This window comes from Mirounga angustirostris, unplaced genomic scaffold (assembly GCF_029215605.1).
Source record: "Mirounga angustirostris isolate CCGP_5_RB_7025 unplaced genomic scaffold, mMirAng1.0.hap1 SCAF_3, whole genome shotgun sequence".
Classification (NCBI taxonomy): Eukaryota; Metazoa; Chordata; class Mammalia; order Carnivora; family Phocidae; genus Mirounga; species Mirounga angustirostris.
Genome location: NW_026991711.1, coordinates 141,533,031 through 141,547,923, shown reverse-complemented (window position 1 = coordinate 141,547,923; position 14,893 = coordinate 141,533,031). Strand labels below are relative to the sequence as shown.

Here is a 14,893-nt window from a genome sequence, read left to right as displayed (position 1 = left end):
TTTTTTTTTTAACCGAGCTGACGTATTTTCTAACTGGGACATATGCCCTAGATTTAATAATCATATATTCTTTCTAATCTAGTTTTAATCTTGTAATTGGTATGAAATTTATATTCGGGAATATGGCCCAGCTCTTTCCTCTCATTTTAGGTTTTATTGGGTTTTGGGCATTATGCACTGGACTATTCTCAGAACTGAGTCTTCAAAACATTGTTATGATAAAGAGATTAGGGAATAGGTCCTTATCCTGAACAACCAAACTACCTCATACTATTCCCTCGAGTAATACTTCTCTGGACATCTGTTAATTTTATAATTAATAAAACATAAATGGCTTTTCAAAAAATTATCAATGAGTAAAAAAGTAACATATCAAATATATTATTTTGAGGTAGGGACCTAAAAAAGAGATCACCAGGCCGGATGTCACACTTACCACCCAGGAACACTTCTGTTATTCATAGTGTACAGATGACGAAGGTAGAGTTTAGGAAATTTATTAATTAGGATCCTCAGTTTGGTTTCCAAATCTATTTGACCTCAAAGACCATGCAACAAATTCTTACATTGCTATTTACCCTTCATTTACTAATAAATTAATGAATAAACTAAATGACAAGTCTAGCTTTGTTTTGTTTTTTTCTTACAGGATGGTACATTATTGATGGCATAGAATACAAATTTATAGAGGTTCTTAACCTGGGATTCATGAGTGGGTTTAGCACATTCTTTAAAACCCAGAAATGGGCGTGCTCACTTCGGCAGCACATATACTAAAACTCAGAAATGGGGCACCTGGGTGGTTCAGATGGTTAAAGGTCTGCCTTCAGTCCAGGTCATGATCTCCAGGTCCTGGGATCGAGCCCAGCATCGGGCTCCCGGCTCAGTGGGGGGCCTGTTTTTCCCTCTCCCTCTGCCTCTCTCCCTGCCTGTGCTCTGTCTCTCTTTCAAATGAATAAATAAAATATTTTAAAAAATAAAAAATAAAACCCAGAAATGATGTGGAAAGTGTTGGGTATACATGCATCTCATTTTCCTAGGGAGATATTCACCACCTTTCATCAGATTATCAAATGGCTAAGAACGTACGTCCTTGGGAGTTCATACTTCTCAAAGGATTGTTACCAGTATAGGTTAAAAAAAACAATCCATGGGCACAAAAGCTGGACAACATATTTAACATAATGAGATCACAAGACATTTGATTTTGATGGAAGCAGGTGCCACGGACATTTTTGACACTGTCACTTTGATAATTTTACCCGCGCTAATTTTCTAGTATCTGTCCGCCACTTTCTCATCCACCATTGGGTTTCCAACTCTTGCTAACATGTTTTGAAAGGAAGCTTGGTAATGTCATAATTCCTATTTTTTTTTAAGATTTTTTTTTTTTATTCATGAGAGACACAGAGAGAGAGAGAGAGGCAGAGGGAGAAGCAGGCTCCCAAGGAGCAGGGAGCCCGATGCGGGACTCGATCCCAGGACCCTGGGATCATGACCTGAGCCGAAGGCAGACGCTTAACCATCTGAGCCACCCAGGCGCCCACATAATTCCTATTTTAACAGGAAAAATAATATTGGGAACTATGGTTCCCATGACTGCTAATAGGTACTGATTGTCAGCAGAATGCAGACATTTTTGCAACATCAGGAAACATCAAAGATTTGGCCTCTGCTTTGTGACCTTAAATAATAATTCATTAATCCGTGTTGACCGCGTATAAATTGTTACTGAGGCACCAAGTGACAAGTAGCAGCAAATGTCCTGTTCTCTAGAGGAATTTCCTGTCAAAATAAGCATTTCTGTACTGAGCTGAGGTATACTGAAGAGTTGGCTAAAGCAGATAAAATGGTTTAGGTTGAAAATGTTCCTGAATTTAACTCTGATGCATCGCTACTGGGAATGTAAAATGGCATAACTGCTATTGAAAATGGTAATGGTGGGGGCACCTGGGTGGCTCAGGCAGTTAAGCGTCTGCCTTAGGCTCAGGTCATGATCCCAGGGTCCTGGGATCCAGCCCCACCTCGGGCTCCCTGCTCAGTGGGGAGCCTGCTTCTCCCTCTCTCTCCCTCTGCCCCTTCTACTCCTGCTCTCTCTCTCACCCGCATTCACTCTCTCTCAAGTAAGTAAATAAATAAATAAATAATAAAGAGAAATCTATTTAAAAAAAAGAAAATGGTATAGTGGTTCTTCAAAAATTTAAAATAAAATTACTATATGATTCAGCAATTCCAATTCTGGGTATATACCCAAAAGAACTGAAAGCAGGGGGGCACCTGGGTGGCCCAGCCATTAAGCGTCTGCCTTCGGCTCAGGTCATGATCCCAGGGTCCTGGGATCGAGCCCCGCATCGGGCTCCCTGCTCCGCAGGAAGGCTGCTTCTCCCTTTCCCAGTCCCCCTGCCTGTGTTCCCTCTCTCACTGTGCGTCTCTCTCTCAAATAAATTAAATCTTAAAAAAAAAAAAATTGAAAGCAGGGACTTGAACAGATATTTGTGTACCCATATTCATAGCAGCATTATTCATAATAGCCAAAAGATGGAAGCAACCCAAGTGTCCATCAGCAGATGAATGAATAAACAAAATGTGGTACATTCATACAAAGGAATATCATTCAGCCTTCCAGAATTATGGAAATTCTGATACATGCTACAATGTGTATGAACCTTGAAGACATGAGGCTATGTAAAATAAGGACAAATATTGTATGATTCTACTTATATGAGGTACCTAAAGTAGTCAAATTCACAGAGGCAGAAAGTAGATGGGTGGTTCCCAGGGTCTGAGTGGGGGAAATGGAGCTAGTGTTTAGTAAGTACAGAATTTCAGTCTGGAAGATGAAAAAGTTCTCAAGAAAGTAGTCTGGGGTAGGGGGATGGGCGGAATGGATGAAGGGGAGTGGGAGGTACAGGCTTCCAGTTATGGAATGACTAAGTCACAGGGATGGAAGACACAGCATAGGGAATACAGTCAATGGTACTGCAATAGGATTGGGTGGTGGCAGAGGGTGGTGACACTGTGGCGAGCACCGCATAACATAAAGAGTTGTCGAATCACCATGTTGCACACCCGAAACTAATGTAACATTGTGTGTCAAGGGTACTGCAAGTAAAAAAAGAAAAAAGTGGTTGTCTGAGTCCATTGGGGCTGCTATAACAAAATACCATAGACTAAGTGGCTTATAAACAAAAAGCATCTATTTCTCACAGTTCTGGTGGCTGGGAAGTCCAAGATCATGGCACCAGTGGATTTGGAATCTGGTAAAAAACCACTTCCTGGTTCATAGATGGCCATCTTCTTGTTGCGTCCTCACCTAGCAGAAGGGGCAAGGGATCTCTCCAGAATCCCTTTTAAACCATTCACAGGGACTCCACCCTCATCATCTAATTACCTCCCCAAAGCCCCACTTCCTAATACTATCACCTTAGGAATTAGGATTTCAACATATGAATTTGGGGGGGACCCAAACATTCAGACTATAACAGTGGGGATAGTTAGAGAATAATGTGAATGTATTTAATGCCTCTGAAATGAGAATTCAAAAACTGTTAAAATGGTAAATTTTATGTATATTTTACAACAATAAAAAAAGTTCCTGTATTATCACCTATAATGACTTTTATAACATGCAGACATTAATTTTGTACTATTTTGTGCTCAGGTTTCATCTTCTTTATAAAATCTCTCTTAACCTATTAGAATTGCCACTTCAATCTGTATTCCTTCTATATTTATGCATACATATGTTATTGAATATGCACTGCCCTGTGTTTATCTGTACTGGTTCTGTATAATCTTTGTGGGTGGGGACTATGTCACTTTCATCATTGTAGTCTGATGTCACGGGCCACAAAAACCACTCAGATTGTTTACTGGCCTATCATTTCAGTGAAGACGTAAACCCTCTATTATATACATTAAATACAGTGGATGGTGCTCACAGCCTGCCTGAGATATCACCCTCATGCCAGTTCTTTGATTTTATTATATTTGATAGGCCAAAATAATCCAAATGAGTTGCAGACTGGAGTTCCTTACCTGTTCAGTAGTTAGAGAGAAAGACTGTACAAAGTTCAACATTCCCAAGAGAAAACCTCTTCGTTGTCCTAAAAAAAGACCCACCAAGCTGCTAATGGTACTCTTCCCCAGTGCCCGGTCATACATTAGGAATAGGAATAGGAATAGAGGCAGGAGTGTAATTCTTTCAAAACACAGATGAATTAGCCTGACTGCACAGAGTTACCACACCTGCCACCTACCTAATTTACTGAGCCAAAATCAGGAGTCTGATGCTTAACCGACTGAGCCACCCAGGTGCCCTCCCCCCTTTTTTCCTAAAGCAAAACCCAAGAGCAGTGAGGACAGGCAGCAATAGCAACAGAAGTTTGGGACTAGAAAACTAAAACGATATCTGGTTCATTAGTGAGTCCTGTCACAAAGATGATGAGTGGAAGTTTAAGGAATTCAGTGGAAGTTTTAATATATCACTTGATAACTGAATTGAGATGAAAAAAAAGCTACTTTTCCCCAAATCCCAAGCCTGGGAAATGCCAATGCTAACTGCCTGCTAGAGAGGTTTTGAAAGATGGTCCCAGGACCAACATGCCACCTGGGAACTTGTTTCAAATGCAAATTCTTGAGCTTGTCCATAGGAGCAGGTCAAAACCTGTGAGGCCAGGCGCTCTGTTTCAACCAGCCTGACTCTGGGCAGCAGGTGTAAAGGACTGCCAACCCAACCTTGTTCTTCCCTGACCTAACACCAACCCTAGGGAATCATAATTCAGTATGACACAGAGTTACTCCCAACTACTGGATCTAAAGCCTCAAAAATAAAGGAATTGTTAACATTTTCCCTCAGAAATCAGAAAAAATTATTGTAAGAATTTCAAGTGATAACTGAAGTGTGTAGCATTTCACATTTATATAAATGGCCTTCATACTACTAAAATCATTACCAAAAACTTTAGAAAGCTTATGAAAAAACTATTTTATACACACACACAGTGTCTCCATTTATGAATAAAAAAGAAAATAAAGCAGAGCGCTCTATCATGAACCAACGGGACCCTATTGTCTACCAATGCTTGCGACTACATTTTTTGGCTCCCAGATTCAGAAATGGACAGAGATCACCCAGCCACCATCTGACTCCAAGGGAGGTCAGCAAACTTTTTACATAAAGGGCCAGACAAAATATTTTAGACTTTACAAGTCACACAGTCTCACCTCAGCTACTCAACACTGCCATTGTAGTGGAAAAGCAGCCACAGAAAACACGCACGCGAATAAGCACGACTATGTTCCAATAAAACTTAATTTCTAAAGCCAGCCTTGCAAGCCAGGTTTGCCCCGGGGGCTATAACTTGCTGATCCTTGAACTAGATGATGGAAGATTAGGAAGCATTCTTGGGGGGCGCCTGGGTGGCTCAGTTGTTAAGCGTCTGCCTTCGGCTCAGGTCATGATCCCAGGGTCCTGGGATCGAGCCCCGCATCGGGCTCCCTGCTCGGCGGGAAGCCTGCTTCTCCCTCTCCCACTCCCCCTGCTTGTGTTCCCTCTCTCGCTGTGTCTTCCTCTGTCAAATAAATAAATAAAATCTTAAAAAAAAAAAAAAAAGGAAGCATTCTTGGGACCAGATACTGCAAAGAATTTTAAACGACTGGAGACTCCCAAACAGCTTCCCCCGGCAGGTCTGTTAATCCACAGGACAGTTGGCAAGGCATTCACAAAGGAGATTCTGAATTTAATGCCTTCTTGCCAACTTCAGATTTCTCTATCTCCCCTAACATGTAAAAGAAGATGCTTTATGTTTAGAAATACACAAACTGAAAAATACTAATAAGATAAAAGGTAGAGAGGATTGCTTCAATCGGGGCAAACTTTTATCTATGATGCCAGTTTATTAAAAAGCCCCATGTGAAAAAGCTTCGCTCATATCCTAAGTAGTTCAAGATTATTTCAAGAAAATGCATAAATTATTTTTAAAAAGGAAAAATGTCAATTAATTTTATTTGTAAGTTTTGTTACATTTCTGAAACTTAAGAAGCTAAAATGAAGATTTAAAAAAGAAGAAAATTGGTCTAGTCCAAAAATGAGTGATGGGCCAAGTACAAGAGCATTTAAGTAATAAATCCTCAACACGCGCCACCCTCCCCACAGTCCCTTCCTGTGTAAATCTGGCAATGTCATCTTTGCAAACTGAAGAAACACCGTACTTGATTTACTATAAACTTTGGCATTTCTTCACCAGTTTTTTCTTTTAAGTATTTTATTTTGGAATAATTTAAGATTTGCGGAGAAGTTACAAATACACCACAGCAAGTTCCCATACACTCTTCACCGAGGTCCTCCTCCAGTTTTTAGAAGCTGACAAAACAAGAGATTTTAACCTTGAAGTCCCAACTGAAAAAAAATGAGACATTTGGAAATAAATTCACATGCCAAATTTGTAGGTATTGTTTAAATAAATCGTACAGTGCTTTCAAATTCAGTACTCTGAACGTGAAAATGTAGTGAGCAAACCATCCTTCAGTTCTCAGCTCATGTCACCCCAAAATAGACACCATTGCTTTCACTTTCTAGCACAATATTCTTTTCATTTCTTTCACAACACTTATCTCACTCAATAGTTGTATTATTTATTGGCTTATTATCTGTCCCCAGAGACTTTACCAGTTATGATTCCTGCTCTCCTTGTTGTAATCCCTGGGCCCAAAATAGTGACTGGTGCATTCTGAGTAGACAGATGCTCAAGAGATTGTGCTACACAGATGACTGAATGAATGAACGAATGACTACATAAATGAGTGAACACTTCAGATACAGCAGGGGTGATGCAAGGCACAGGATAAAACACACATATATTTAAATTGTCATTTTTTCTGAAATCTCAAACCTTTAAAAGTCTCCCACCAGCTATACAGAGTGAAGTTTCAGGGAGCCTATGTGTTAGTCCACCATCTTTGAAATCACTTCTTACTGAGGCAAAGTTTAGAATTGTTACTCCTAATACATCCCTGTTCTCTGAGGCACTTTCAGGCTCTCTACTTCATTTAGAATGTTTGTCTTTCTTCTATCTCTGGACCTGCACTGTTGAGGAAGGGTAGACACTAATAAAATACATTTGATGCAGCACAAATCAATCTCCCATCCAAAGAGTACAATAATCCCACTGTCGCTTATGGAACATCTCCTGCTTATGATGAAATGAGTGGCAAATAACTCAAAATATCTGGTGGACTAAAGGTTTAATAGACTGAATTTCACTGCCAAGAAACATATCAACATTGATACTAAAGACGGAGTTGAAGGAAAAATTTATTTTCTAACCTCACACATAAATTTTGAAAGACCAAAAATAATGATAATAAAAGATAAAACTCTAGATTTCTTTCTGCATAAAAGTAAAGTCATAATAAGTGGTAGTAATGCTGAGCTTATTCATTTGAAACTATTTTACGTACTGAAAGAATAAAGCAAATAAGTTTGTAATCTTATTTTGAACCAAGACTTTCAGTGTAAATGAAAAGAGATACAGATATAAAATCAAATAATATTAAAATGCCATAAAGTTAACTTGAAAAAAAAATCAGTATGAACTCAGATATTTTATTTTTAAATATATATAGTTTCTACCCTGCCCTTGAAAAAGCCAAGAAACAGTGAAAACCTGTAAGAATGAGCCCTCCTAACACCCAGACTGTAGTTTCTGAATTCCATTAACTACTAAAAAGAACCAGGGCTTCTTGGAATGGCTGATACTTAGACTGGGATATGAAATGTACAAGAGGAGCTTGGGGCATCCTGTTGGTACAGAAAAGCTGGGCCAAGAAATTAATGGGACAGGAATGCTTCCAGGATGTTCTGTATCTTGATCTGGTTGCTGATAATATGGAAATGGTCAGTTTGTGAAAATTGCTTGGGATTCTTTTTGATAGGCTCTCTTTTCTGTATGTATACACAGGAGCCAACTTGAAGGGAATCCCAATGAACAAAGAAGGTATTACTTGAGGATCCAGGGGGGAAAAAAATCACTGCAATTAATTAAAACATAATAAATATTTTTAAAATCTATGAATTTATGATGATACTCAAGGAAAAGGGGAACCCTTCCCCTAAAAAAAAAAAAAAAAGAAATATCTTTGATCACCCTTTGAAGAAACTGAAGTACTAACTCTGAAATTGTCTATCAAAAGGTTAGTTTTAAGCACATACTCTGTTTTTCTTGGATGACTGTATTTCAGGGTCAAATACTAGTTGATCCAAATACATGATGTCTACTTCTAAAGATTTTTATTTATTTATTTATTTATTTGTCAAAGAGACAGAGAGACAGAGAGCACAAGCAAGGGGAGTGACAGGCAGAGGGAGAGGGAGAAGCAGGGTCCCTGCTGAGCAAGGAGCCCGATGTAGGACTCGATCCCAGGACCCTGGGCTCATGACCTGAGCCGGAGGCAGATGCTTAACCATCTAAACCACCCAGGCATCCTGATGTCTACTTCTAATAACTTCAGAATAAAAGGGAGGAGGGATAAATGAATCCGGGTGTGTGTGTATGGGAGTTCACTATACTATTTATTCTCTTAACTTTTGTACAGTTTTAAATTTTCCAAATGAAAGGTATTTTTTTAAAGGAGAGGAAAAAAAACAGCAAAAGAGTAAAAAAATCTTAAGAAACAAATCAAAATTTCCTTCTTCCCTACTATTCACTTATGAAACCTGCGATATTAACAGCATACTTTTTTTTCACTTAATTACTTCTTCATTCCCTTCCCACTTTTACTGTATATGTATCTAACACACAATTTACTTTTCAAAGCTGGTCTAAATTTTTCAGATTTGGGGTTTTTCTAAAACCTCAGCTACCAGAATGAGAAAGACAACGTACAGGGGATGGACTGGTCTGGGCACAGCCTTTATCCCTGGATAAAGACTCTTTCCTGGTCCTGTGTTTCTATTCTTATCAACAGAGTGAGAAGGAAATTTTGAGGTCTTCTCATTCCTCTTCCCTGTAGAAAAGATAGCCAACTACCTCCCCCCCCCCCCAACCCCGGCCCCTTCAGCTCTTTGGAATGAGATGCCTGTTGAGCAGAAGAGACCTCCTTCAACCTGAGAGACAGAAGAGGATGAGAAGCCCAGGAGAGGAAGAAAGGGGTAGGTAAAATGACATTGGCATTGCCAGTTCTCATTGGATATCGTCTCCATTCCCACTACCTGAGGGAGGAGTCTCTCAATCCTCAAAACAGATAAAAGGGAGCAAACATCAGCAAAAAGCTGAACACACTACTCCTCCATCCATGTTATATTTGCTGACTGGTCAGCTGATTTACTGAGTTTATCTTTTTCACAACATTTCAACCTGTTTTATATGTCCATAATGGCTTCTAAGCACTCCCTACTCCTTTTTTTTTTCAGTCCTGGATAAGTAAAAGGGAATGGGGAGGTAATAACAGAGCTCCAAGAAAATGAGATAAAGGGGGCTTTCTGAAATATTTCCCAAGTATACGTGCATACACACTAATTCCTGTGTCGAAAGAACAACACAAATAAACACATTTTGTAAAGGAAATGAGATGCTGATTGCCAGCTTTTTCCTTTTAAAGAAGAGTTTAATTTCTGTCTTGTAGTCAACTCACAACTCAGCAAATGTGTGTGGGAACAAATTTCCATTTACTTTATTTCCATGAACTTAAACCTGATGGTCAAAGGGACTCATGTACATTTCATCTCTGCTTGTGGTCAAGTACCAGGAGTTCCTGGGCAGTACTGGCCTAAGAGATTTCCCTGAGACAGAGCAAAGTAACTTAGCCAGAACCCTAAACCACCCGAAATAAATATCCAAACCAGCCGGCCTTCTGTCTTGTCTGCTTCAACACAAAAATGGATATCCTGAGGCCTAAAATCTACTTAAAGTAACAGTCACTACCCATTCAAAGGTAAATGAGTCGTTGGGACAAGAACTGCTGTTTGGGGATCAAGGCCGTTTCCTCCAGCTGTAAATTCTGATCAAATAATTAATGTTTAGGGTTAGCTAATATAGACAGAAAAGGACCTTATGATTTGAAATGCCTTTGTGGTTAAAGTTCTTTATTACCGTATAAAAGTATGATTCAATATCAAATTAACAGGAACATCCCTATAACTAGTTCAGCTTCCAACAATATACAGCGATCAAAGATGCAGAAAGAGACACTTTGTGATTGACTACAACCCACTGTGCTTGAAGGTACATCTGATTCTGATGGCAAGATTTCTCAACGTCAAAAGTTCCACCCGTGTAGATGGCAGAGCACATTGCTCACTGAATCACTCTGGTGTCCGGACTGAGTCGGGGGCTAGTAGATGCACTCCAATCCCTATGGGTGTCATTCAAAAAGAGGCCAAATCAATGAACCAGTTTTGCCTCCCAGGTACGAAAACAGTAAGATCAGGCGCTGGAACTCTGGGGTCATAAAATATCACTCTGAAATGACAACCTCAAGGTCTGGAAAGAATGATTCAAACCTCATCACTATGAAAATCAGATTTCCAAACTAAGAAAAATGGACCATTCTGATTTTGGAAAAGTCTTCCCTCTTCATAGGCCGGTCTGGGAGGGGTCAGCTTAACCTCAGAAAACCATCATTTTCAAAACACACACATTTTATATAAAGTAATAAAATGCCAAACAAGAATAAAGACTAACAGCGTGTTATGTGTAAAGTACATGGAAGTGACTTGATGAAAGGAGAGGAGAAGAAATTGACGCCTAAAGCAGGAAACTTGACAACAAAAGTCTATAGGTGCCACGCAGGTAACATAAATCTGTAAGGATGCTTGCATTAAATACTTCGGGAACGGTAAAGATTAGCAAACTTCAGTCCCTGGAATAGTAACAGGACCAGATTTTTAATCTTCCAAGAGAAGCCAGGTATCTTATTGTTCTGTGAAGTTTCCAGATTGTCCAATGTTGGCAATTAATCCAATTTTAAAAAGGAAAATGTTTACAGGTTAAAAGATTATAATCTAAAACTTGACCTACGGGCTGCTGTTTTGCAAGCTCTGCTCTAAAATGTAATTTTAAATAATGCAGTAATAAACAGAAAGCTTCTCACATAACTATGATTACATTAAATTATTGAGCCTTGGTTTCTGCTCTACCAAGTGGAACCAGTCCACGCAAGGAAAGGGTAGGAATGGTATCTGAAGATTTGGGATGTTTCCCAAATTACAGATGTCTAAATTATCGCCACCACCACCCCTGTGCCCCAGGGCAAATAAGAGTTTGAGTAGAGGACACATGGCTTGTGAGAGCCCCCAAGAACTCTACCGGTACACCCTCCGCTCTGGGCGTCACTGACCTCAAGAAAGTAGAAAGCTTTATATGACTGGGAGGAACGTGTCCAAATTGTGAAGACCAAAGTCACTGAGCCTAAGGTATCATATAGCCTATGTGAAGTGGCTCGGAAAATAATAACCACAAATAGCAAAGATGACAAGGAGCCCCCCCATAGTAAGCATTGTTGATACCATGTTAGTTATTTCAGTTTCTTGGGAAAAAAAGAAAATCAACTACTTGTTTTCTAAGAAAGACTATAAAAAATGGATGCATTTTGGGGCACCTGGGTGGCTCAGTTGTTAAGCGTCTGCCTTCGGCTCAGGTCATGATCCCAGCGTCCTGAGATCGAGCCCCGCATCGGGCTCCCTGCTCTGCGGGAAGCCTGCTTCTCCCTCTCCCACTCCCCCTGCTTGTGTTCCCTCTCTCGCTGTGTCTCTCTCTGTCAAATAAATACATAAAATCTTTAAAAAAATAAATTAATTAAAAAAATAAGATTTTATGTATTTATTTGAGAGAGAGAGAGAGAGCATGAGTTTGGGGGGGAGGGGCAGAGGAAGAGAGAGGGGCAGAGGGAGAGGGAGAAGCAGACTCCTCACTGAGCAGAGAGCCCAATGTAGGACTCGATCCCAGGACCCTGGGATCATTACCTGAGCCAAAGGCAGACGCTTAACTGACTGAGCCACCTAGACGCCTCAAATATACCAGCTTTTAAGGTTGGTAACAACATGTTAGCAACTCTATTTCATTATTATTATTCAGAATCTGTCTCCAAGGGAAGCATTTCATGAGTCAAGATACATAAATGAAGTGTCGTTTATGTTTATTTTAAACTTAATACTCATTTTTAAAGAGGAAATGTTAATATTTTGAAAAAGACATCAGTGAAATGCAATGTTGTAAGGACAAGTTTCCTTTTGATATATATTTTTTAAAGATTTATTTATTTAGAGAGAGAGAGAGTGCATGCAAGCAGCGGGTGGGGGGGAGAGGGAGAGAGAGAATCTCAAGCAGACACCCCGCTAATCAGGAGCTCCACAAGAAGCCTGATTCCACGACCCTGAGGTCATGACCTGAGCCAAAATCAAGAGGCTTAATCAGCTGAGCCACCCAAGCGCCCCCTCCTTTTGATATTTCAACAAAAAATAGCTTAATAGCCCCCTCTCTAAGCCTGTGGGATCCAATGGATTAAAGATGGAAGAGGCTGGCCTTAACTAAAATCAAAAACTTCTACTCTGTGGGGGCACCTGGGTGGCTCAGTCGTTAAGCGTCTGCCTTCAGCTCAGGTCATGATCCCAGCGTCCTGGGATCGAGCCCCACATCGGGCTCTCTGCTCTGCGGGAAGCCTGCTTCTCCCTCTCCCACTCCCCCTGCTTGTGTTCCCTCTCTTGCTGTGTCTCTCTCTGTCAAATAAATAAATAAAATCTTTTAAAAAAAAAATGGATGCATTTTAAGAATGTGTGTATGCATGCATGCATGTGCATATATGTATATAATGCAAGCAGGGTTAACATTTCATTTTGTAGGCTTATATCTGCAGCTTTATTACTCTAGAAGGGAAGGGCAGTGTCTTATTTCCCCATGATGTCAGACTGCAGATAGAAAAAGGTTAACAAATATTTTGGCAGGTTTTTCTACTTCCTATCCTAAAAAAAAAAAAAAAAAAAAAAATCTGGTAGAACTTTTTATCAGGATGCCTAAACATAACCAGGATTATAATATATCACTTTTTGGTCTGATATACACATAAAAGAATATATAAAGAAACACCTTCCTGTGACTTGGTAATGTCTCACTAATCTTTTGCTGTGTTATTAAGCACTGCCTAATCTAATCCTGTTTCTGATCTTAAGCTTGTGTTCTCCTAACTCACCTTGCAACCAGGAGTCAAAGTCTTCCAGGTCAGCGTTAAGGTAAAAGCTCTTCAAAGTGGTTTATCCCTCAGATGCCGGCAGCTTTCTCCCTGGGACTCAGTCTGTCTATTGACCCTACTGGGGTTATCTAGTCGATGACAGGTATAGATCCTTGATTTCTTTCTCGTGCTGTTTTGTGGCAAGGGGTAGAACTGAAAAAGAGAGATTACACTCATAATAGTACAACTCCACAGAACTTTCATGAGCTTCTCAGGGGACTGCGGATGACCAATCAGAAAATTCCTTCCAATATACCTTTTGAGGAGAAAGTTCATAAGGGATGGTGTCTCAGATTTTTACCTCCTTTGCCCAGTTTTATGGAATCTCAAAGATGTAGCCACTGTACTCGTCAGCCATCAGGTATCATGCTGAGCATAACATTCATACATTCATAATTATAACATTCATAATTGACATCTTACCCAGAGTCTGGAGTAGGAAAACTCTCAATTTATATAGCAAATATTTTCTAAAAGCGGATAAAGCAGATTTTCCAGAAACATGTTTAATCCTCCAATTAAATGTAAACTTTAGAATGTATGTATGTATTTAAGTAGGCCCACACCCAGCACAGAGCCTAATGCAGGGCTTGAACTCACGACCATGAGCTCGAGACCTGAGCCAAGATCAAGAGTCAGATGCTTAACCGACTGAGCCACCCAGGTGTCCCTAAATCTTAGTTTTTAAAACCAGTAGGTATGAAGTGGTTTCACCACCTAAGCATATAAATGTACTATCACTGTGCCCTGATAAAGACTCATTAATAGTCTGTAATTTGCCATACAGAGTACATCAGCCAAACTCCTAGAACAATCCTCTAGCAGAAAGGGCTGACTATACTATCGAAGAATACAGTTTGCAACTTGGCATTATTTCTCAGAAGGCAAAGAATATTTTATGAGAAGATAAACTATGTTCACTTTAAACTTGGAGGAGGAGGAGAGAAGAAGAGAAGAGAAGGAAGAGAAAGAAAGACAAATCAGAGAAGTACTCCAAAGTAGAAGCTAAATGATTTACTCTGATCCTGAAATGTGACAGCAGTTGTTTCCTTCAAGCCATAAACCTCTCTAGCAGGTTCATTTATTCACAAGGTAGCTTTAAAAATTACTCCCCAGGTTTGATGATTTTTCAAGCCTCTTTTTTCACTTGGTTTTAGTTTTTCTCTTTTTACTTATGGAAAAGTAAAAAAAAATTAATGCACACACACATATTCTGAAAGATGATGACTTCATAGAAGAACAAAAGATTGACGTCTGCTCAGGATCCTATGCTGTGATTGCTCCTGTAAGTACCATTTTTCTGGGAAAAAGGGGGGGCTGTTTTAAACCCCCCTACACCTCTACAAAAAATGGTTTTTTAAAATCTCTACTATGTTGTAAGACAATTCCATGCATCTTATAGGTCCTAAATAAAATTTAATTGATGACTGTGATGACGACCTAGAACTAAAGTCAGGGTGCATCAAGATTATTTTTGTAGGCTCAGCATGATACCTGTTTATTTTCTGCCAACACCACTCAATCCATGCTCTTTAATCCCACATGATTATAGGCAGACTGAATATGGTCAGCTGCAGGAAATCCCCTCCCCACTCTTCTTTGCTCTTTTCTATGATGGACTCTGCAAGCTTTGGAAAAGGAGAGAACACTGAAAAAGGAAAAGAAAGAA

General features: G+C 39.7%; 1 protein-coding gene across 20 annotated transcripts in view; it reads right to left on the bottom strand.

Annotated features, from left to right (window-relative positions):
- The window catches only part of OSBPL6 (oxysterol binding protein like 6), a 198,710-nt gene that overhangs the window by 95,564 nt on the left and 88,253 nt on the right, over positions 1–14,893 (bottom strand). For 4 of the 20 annotated variants that reach the window (XM_064586753.1, XM_064586754.1, XM_064586756.1 and 1 more), the window contains one exon: positions 13,186–13,377. The exons of the other annotated variants lie outside the window; for them this stretch is intronic. The gene's annotated coding sequence lies outside the window, so the exon portion shown is untranslated. The remainder of the gene's footprint in view (positions 1–13,185; positions 13,378–14,893) is intronic. 20 annotated transcript variants of the gene reach the window in all.